The following is an 8,638-nucleotide window of genomic DNA, read 5'->3' as shown; positions in this document are numbered from 1 at the left end:
CGATACTGGCATTCTTTGCGATGAGGATAATAATGACCATGTTACTGTATATAATAATGCAATTAGGCAACAAACATTAACCGTCGTTTAAATCTTACGAATTTTAAATTAGTTATCCATGATATCTGTATGTATTTTAGTGTTGGGAAGGGGGGGGGGGTAAAAAACAATTAGCCTCACACATTAAAGCAAACCTTGTGTCTTATAGCAGTCGATATTTAATACACATATCACGTTACATCTACGTGAGTTAATCTATACATCTGCTACTGAATAATATCGTCACAAAGGTCACTATTTCGCCTTAAACACAAATTAAAAAATACGGTACCGTGTTCATAACCATGGTAATTGTCAATCAGTGTGCTTATTACTACAAATAATGTATTCTACACTATTAACATTTTTCATTAAATCCACGTATTTCCATGTATCAACATTGTCTTTGCAATTTACTCAAATCGTTGCTTTGGCAAATGTATTTCTTTGTCAGTTATATACATTACATGTTACTGTAACAATACATTGTATTACTAATCGTAATCGCACTTCAATGTTGTTGTTTTCTCCATCGGTGTTCGCATATAAAAAAATACAGCAGTAGCAGTCATACTGACTGTTACACTTAACAACTATTTCACAAAGGTCACAATGAATGATGTAAGTCATGTGACAATGTACAACACTATTTCAAATAATATAATTGTATAAATCATTTGATATGATTAATTCTAAAGGATGTGACAGAATAAATAAATGTGGAATACCGAAATACATCTTTTCGCTTTTAATTACAGAATTGTAATGACTCACTTGGACGTCGATGTTTTCAGTTTTTTTATCTGATAAAACATTTACTATACGGGCAATAAACTGCACTAGGCAATTTAACATTGATTAAGCAAAGGTTTTGTTCAGATAGATGAAATATATTGGCTATCACTCAACATGATGTCGAGACTGCATGTGTAGACATGCGTTGGCGACGAACAGCGCTATCCATATAGATCAGACAATGCCTCCTCGATTGCTATAGTCGTACGGAACCCCTTCGGTGATTGGCAATAGCAGGGGGAATTGAGCGTATCGACATTTCCAAATAAAATAATTTAACACGATATCCACAAATATACACATATGGTATGGTAATAAGTCCACCCAAAACACATGTTTCATGTACTAAAATCAGTCTTATGGGAATACGATATAATTAATTTACAATTATTTTAATCATATGAACATACGTTTGAAAAGAGTGCGCAAATTTGGACAGATGGTGAAAAGTAAATCTGTTGGGAATGTCAACAAGCTAATCACATAGTGAACGTCGACATTAAAGTAATGCAGCCAATGTGTGGGAAAACGTACACGTGATTAGAGAGAAAAAAACGCTAAAGTAGTTTGTGAGTTACGATACTCGTAGTTAGAGGTTGGCACATTGTCAGTATTCAGAAGTGGGATTTCTCTCATTAAGAATTGAGCCAGCTAATTTGATTATTCGTATTGAAATGCTCGATACTACAACCATCTGTGGACGACAAAGAAGAGAAAGATGATGTCCTCAATATTATAACATAATTGACGAGATTTATGACTGTTGTAATGATCTCGTATTAAGCTAATTCAGTGGATGTTTCAACGCAATGAGAATTATTAGACCTTTTGTCCAACATCTAGCACATTGTAAAAAAACATTTTCAAATAAGCAATGAGTGTTTTAAAAAGACATAAATGTGTCATTGGATTGTTTATCGATGGGAAATTTAAGGATTAATGCAACCAACTTTAAACAAACAGTAGTAACATAACTATGATTTATACGCCATTGACTTAACTAGACGACCACCTAAGGTGAGATGGTCATGACATTACCTTACCTTACCTTACCAAGGAAATAGTTTTATGTGCTATAATGCTACAACTTATTAAATTCAAACACGTCACCAGTGGAGTAACGAAAACACTTTTTCCGAACTTTTTTTTTATTTTGAAACATATGCAATGTTTCAACGTAAAACACCCGACCGATGTTTCATATCTGTTTATGTACATTACACTTGTGTACGCAGTCTATGGAATGCATTGATGTTATCAAAAATGCTTAATATAGTGATTGCAACACGGATGTGCGGAAAGTATCTCAAAAAATAAAGAAGAAACCTACATTATATTTTAGTATTAATTTTCATATTGTATTGTATTATGATATTTCTGAATTAACAGTGAAATGGTTATGTATTATTATTAGACTTGGAGGGGCTTGTTTAGTTTATACGCAAATGTGCACAGGTGTGTGGGTAATCACTATATTAGATAGAATTCAACATTGAGGCTCATCCATTAGATAGAATGATAGCTAAGAAGTAAATGAATCTATTGATTAGATCACAGGGAATTAACGCCTGTCTAGCGCTGCGTCATTCAGCTTAATAACTCGGGCATTGATAACAACACCGTGCATGTTTAATTTAATCAATCACTAAACTTACGACAGGTACATGGTTTGTACACTACATGAATATAGAAAGCTATTTATTATTGAAAATACTAAAATCATTAAATGTACATTATGTCGGTTGATAACTGACGTGTGTGAACATTTTTTCTAATTAATAAGCTGTATACAGTCAATACTAAGCATTGTGTCTGTTATAGATACATTCCTTAGACACCATACAAATAATCCTGTACATAAATACTTATGAAACATGTATTGTCTGGTATTTTAGACTGAAACATTGCACGTAAATGCGGAGTATCAAACTCCAGTAGAACACTAGGTACTTCGCCACGTGTCTTGATTTTCAGTTGTACTTATATGTTGGTAAGGCCATATAAAATCCGTACAATTATTCAACAAGATGGGATGGTCCTGAATAAAAACATAAAAATATTTCCCGAGAGTAATGCCATTATGCGTTGAATTACGTCACCTTCGGTGGTCGACTAGTTAGATCAATGAAATACACAGCATAATGTTTACTTACGAGTCCCAAGTTCGGTTCTTTTCATTCAATTTTCACAAATGTTTTATTATTACAAATTTATGTTCCCGTAAGACACTCAGTGTTTTATTTTGAAAAAAGTGTATTTTGTGTGTTTACAATGTGCTTAACTCCTTTCCGAAAATATTAAAACACTAATGTTTTGATAGAATATAGTGTTTCATAATATAATACACGTCGTTTAATTTCAACAGCGTGTTTTCAATTAAACGGTGTTTTAATGAAAAGCATGAATAAGATCAATGTATGATTATGTGACCCGTGACCCCTTACACATAACATATCCGATCATTTGAATATTGACTTGCAACACTTTACAAAGAAACATTTTCTTGTTCTTTTTCCATGCTGCCAACACTTCCTATTCCGAAGTCTGTTTGACTAATTTAATTTTTTTGTGCACATGTGCACAGTAGTAGTGTTACTATGACATGTCACTCACAATGGAAATACCAGGGCCAGATAATTCAAGATAACCCTTGAACTATGTTGAGTCATCATTAGGATCCTGCTAGAAAATAGTCTATGGTACGTTCAATCATAATGATAGTATACATACATGTTCAATCATGATCTTGTATTTGACCATGATCGGTTAAGTTATCATGCGCAAAATAGACTATGGTCTAGTTTCATCACTGATCACGTGACGTCCAGACATTAGTTTCGAAATAGGCAATGCAAGCATAGCAGAACCAATAGACATTGTTGGCACTTGCTAGAATGTCGTATGTCTCAAGTTCCTGTATGATTTTCCTGATTCTACATGTTGCATGCAGATTGAGCTATGTCTACTGTGTCCCACCATATTGTCTATTGCGCAAAACTAGCTAATGTCAAGAAGGTGTAAACTGCAGTAGCGTAAGAGTCATTCTGACATTTTGTATTATTCGACCAATCGTTGGATTGTTCATTAGGAGATGTTGAATTGAAATAAATGAATAAATAAAAATGAATAACAACAAAACAGAGAATAATCATGCATACATTTCACTAAAATAGGGAATTGTCCAGGGAAGTGTGCATCGGTGATAGCTTATAGTTCCAGGACGTGGAAATTGATGGGAGTCAATGGCTTCTGCAACACAACAATGAAGAGATACAGGAGTCTTGCTTGCAGGAGAACGCTGTTATTCTGGAGAGCACGTACCGTTGATAGCAGGAGATCGCAGAGCAGTTCATACAAGTCTCACAGAATGATGATTGAAGCCTGTATCACTTGTCTCTCAATATTGCAGCAGCAACACACAGGGTACTCAATTGAAATGGTGGACAACAACTGTCCTCGATCTAGCCTATTTATAGGACATACATAGCCCAGTTTCAGCTACACAACATGGGTTTTCACAGGAGCCAATCAGAATGTGTTCTTGCTATAGCAGCTGTCTCACGATGACATGCAGGCACTCACGTAAGCAAGTCAGTAGATTAACATTACTTGTTATGTAAATTACAAGCACACCTGGTAGATTTAAATTGTCCTTCCAGAGCTGTAAACAAGTCTGACATGTCAATCACCTTTATGACAGTTATCACTCGGCAATGCACACCGTTTCTTCCCATGATTCCATGCACACATAAAATAAAGGATGCTGACAATTATTACCACATAATTATGAGTTTATTGCCTTGCAGTTGAAATTACAGGAACAAATATAAATATTACGACATAACGCACCGGTCCAAAATGACTTGGCATGTATTATTAGTGCATTTTTCTGGATTTCAAAATTAGATTAGAATATGAAACATTGCGTCTGATTATTAATCTGAATGATTCAAATGCTTTTGACATGATTAATAAACATATACATTGTTGACATTATATTAATACATTTTCAAATTAGTACATATGTAGTTCAATGTATCATAGCGCTTTTATACCCTAGTACATCCAAATGAAGGGATAATTGTTCGTAGATACGTCTCTATCTTAAACAGGTGTCAAGCCTTAACTGTGGAGTCTATGTGATCATTTTTAGTCTCAAATTATTTGCATACAGATTGATTGGTTACCAATTCTGTATTGAATGTGGTATCAGTCTAATAGGAGTAAATTGCAATCATTTGGTTATTTTCTTTGAACAAAAGGAGCAATATCAATGAAAGGTTCTTAATTTGCCGAAGGGTACCACTAGTATACTAATGCATAAACTGGCCTGTCGATTGGCCTTGTATTGTCAACTTGATACCTTAATTGTCGATTTGTATTAGTAGTTGATGTGCAACACGTATATTCAATCAATCGTTAGCCAAAGTGAATTTAGTAATTAAACATGTAGTATCATGCATCGTATGCAGTATAATATTAATATGTAGTAGTCGTTTGATGGGCAAAGCAAAATTAAATTTGTTATAACAAATATTACTGATTCAAAAATAATAAAAATCCATACATGATATCACGTAATTGATAAATGAACAAAAAAATAGAAACAGTTAAGAATTGGTAACATGAGAAAGAAGATTGAAATTTGTAAGATAAAACGTAATATAGTGTTTTGTTTTTAGTGTTTATAGTTTCGCAAAGTGATACAGAGTACTTCTATACGAAATTATAGGTCTCAGGTGCTGAAATTCAAATAATATAATTTTGTTGCCGAATCATCTCAAATTCAATCTCTGAAAAAAATGCACAAACACAGTTTCGCGTAGTGGTCATATTCTTAGTGATAGATGCGTTAATATTCAAATGCCTAAATGTGCACACACAAAAAACAACACAAAGTAGTAAAACAAAGTAGAAATTTTTAGTTCACAATATCGTAGTCAGTATTTTTTTTAAATTGATATCACGTCAGTTTTATGAGTATGGCTGCTCCTAAGTAAACAGTGTAACCACGGTATCGGTTTAAATCCATTTGTTCGTCAGCTTAGTCTCGAGGGTTATCCAATAATACAACAAACAGATATTGACAAATGAAATGTGATTAACGAGTACGCAACAATGCGTGTCAGATATTTGTTACGACCCCATCACAAATCGGCACAATGCACGTGAGTGGCGGCGTGGCTACCAGTCAAGCCTACATGCCGCCGTTTTGTATTAATTTTTAACTGGATTTGAAAATTAATTATTATACAAGTACTACATGTAATAACATCACAAACGATTTTCATTTCTGACGCCCCACATGATACAGTGTACGTGATTGGTATATTTTTGGCGACCTCGTTTTCTTAGCCAATCCGTGAGCCTGTCTTATAAAGAGTCATTGGAGTACTCAATGAATTTGTTCGAATTCGTGAACAGCAATTTGTTGCAGCTATGAAGTTTTCCCTTGTTGTAACTATGGATTCGTTCGACTCTGACACAAACTCGTGTCGTTCGGGAATTTCCAGTTTCCGCTATTCACCAGGATTGCGTTTTTTTTAGATGTCCCGTTTTCCATTTCATTTTCAAAATAGTGAAACCAGCGTCGGTATAATGAAAAGAAAGAAATCGAAAGAAGTTATTCGATTCAACTGTCAGCAAAGTGCATCCGATCCGGGATTATGCTAATTGCGACATATGTTATGGGTTTGGCTCAGAAGTACTAAGCAATGCTCCAGATTTCCGTTACATGTATATTTTATTTATTTGTTTCTATAAAATATTTTTTTTTGAAAAAAATGAAGATATCTTTAAAAAACAAGATCGTGTGGCTACCTGTCAGGGTTTGACCATCGTGTTCAATAAAATAGTGAAAATTGATATATGTAAACTGGTTCAGATGGAATTTTCATTTCAGCAATAACAAAACGGATAGTAGTTATTTAGTTAACATTGCCCATAATTTAAGGGATTATCTTCGTCCTTGCCAAGCATTCTATCACGAACAAATGAAATATTTTGATTAGCATGTCTAAGACGCTACTTGTATTACTTAAAATTATACAAGAAATGTGCACGAGCAAACGCCATGGTAACGGAGATGTGTGAGATGTGAATATATTATTTCATATACTATGATCATTCAAGCCACTGGCACTGAGGATTGTATATATGGATTTTGACATTCCTCACAGAAAATTTTCCCTAAAATATACTACTATATACCATATAATTAATTTAATTTCATCATTAAGAACATTCCTTAATGAGTCTAGTAATTACAAATACTACCATTTCGGGAGGAGGCGAACAAAACATTTCAACAAATATATGTAATTTAACACTAATCTTTTGCAGAAAATTCGAAACCTTATACCACCCGGAGATCTTGTGCAGATGGGGTGTTGAAAAAAACCTGTCCTGCAGTAAATACGAATCTGTGTAAATGCTAGTTGTTATTGGCGCTGGATTCGTTTTTCACTATTGAATTTGGAAGGCAATCGATCATTACTTTAATTTTATTTGTTACCTACCACACAGTCATCAGACTCAATCCTGCAAATGCGTTAGTCTGTATTACGTCTAATGGAAACGTGCATTGTAAAAACAAACAAAAAAACAGTATATCAACTCGGTAATCCATGCGAGGTAGAATAAGAGCGAAAAGAAAATTCTGCGTAGCTTCAGGCGCGATGTATTGACGACAGAACGTGTCCGTCCGGGTGTTACTTGAGTAGGCCGCCTTTCAGATTAACTGTATTTAGTTGTTACAAGCTAGGATGTCAGGTATATGTGACACTGTTTCTGCCGGAAATGTAAATCGTACAACGAGTTCCCAGCATGCGCCGAGAGCGAGAGAATTAATTGTTGTATTTCATAGAATCTACAAATGTGCTGGATAATTGTGTTGGAACATTCTAAATTGAGGGTATAAATATAGTTGGATGGGGTAATACAACCATGTGAGCACAACATACGAATTTTTTCTACAAACCTTGCAACAGTCTTACAATATTTTAAATATATGTTAGTTAGTTAATTAGTTCATACCCCCAGTCTAACACATTTTAATTGAGGTGAGTACTAATACATATATAATTTTATTATTATTTTCTTGTTTATCCTGTAGTTCTACAGCCAGCATAATATTTGTATGTGAACAAGTTATTACAGGTTTGGGCACTGAGGTGGATCAAAACTTAAAACTTATATTACATTTGACATCATCTCCTGTTGGTGTAAATACGGATTAAACGAGCGTTACTTCCTGACAGTCTACAAATTGGAAACTCGATTTCAAGTTCTCTAACATTTAATGTATGGAATCGATTTGGAGTGTTTTTTTTAAAGACGCCAGTATGCCAAATCAGAATGTATCACTTAGGGGCAATGTTAGTGCCGCATAAATATATATATTAAACAAGAGTCAAATTCTCCCCGACGGCACCACGAGTATCAGCGAGGGAGTAATTGCTATCGTATGGAAAACCTAACCATAACCCAAACACATACAGACATTTTGATTTGGAGATACAAAACTTTCGTGTATAATGAAAACGTATGGGATAAGCCGCGTTTTAAAAACACGTAGGAGACTGTTATATTGTCGGATGTTTTGACGGACTTGGATTAGGTTTCAAGTTATAAATTGAGAACATCAACTGAGTTACTGTGCGCACTTTTCAATAAAATAAATGTAAAGTAGACTACAATTTAAAAAAAATGCGATGCTGTTAATACTTTTTGCACGACATGTTATATGAATAAAAGTTTACAAATGCATGTACATTCCATGATCTACAACTCTTTAATCTGGGAT

Source organism: Saccoglossus kowalevskii, chromosome 8 (genome assembly GCF_978046115.1).
Source record: "Saccoglossus kowalevskii chromosome 8, keSacKowa6.1, whole genome shotgun sequence".
Classification (NCBI taxonomy): Eukaryota; Metazoa; Hemichordata; class Enteropneusta; family Harrimaniidae; genus Saccoglossus; species Saccoglossus kowalevskii.
The sequence above is the reverse complement of the archived record's forward strand: the minus strand, read 5'-3'. Positions refer to the sequence as shown.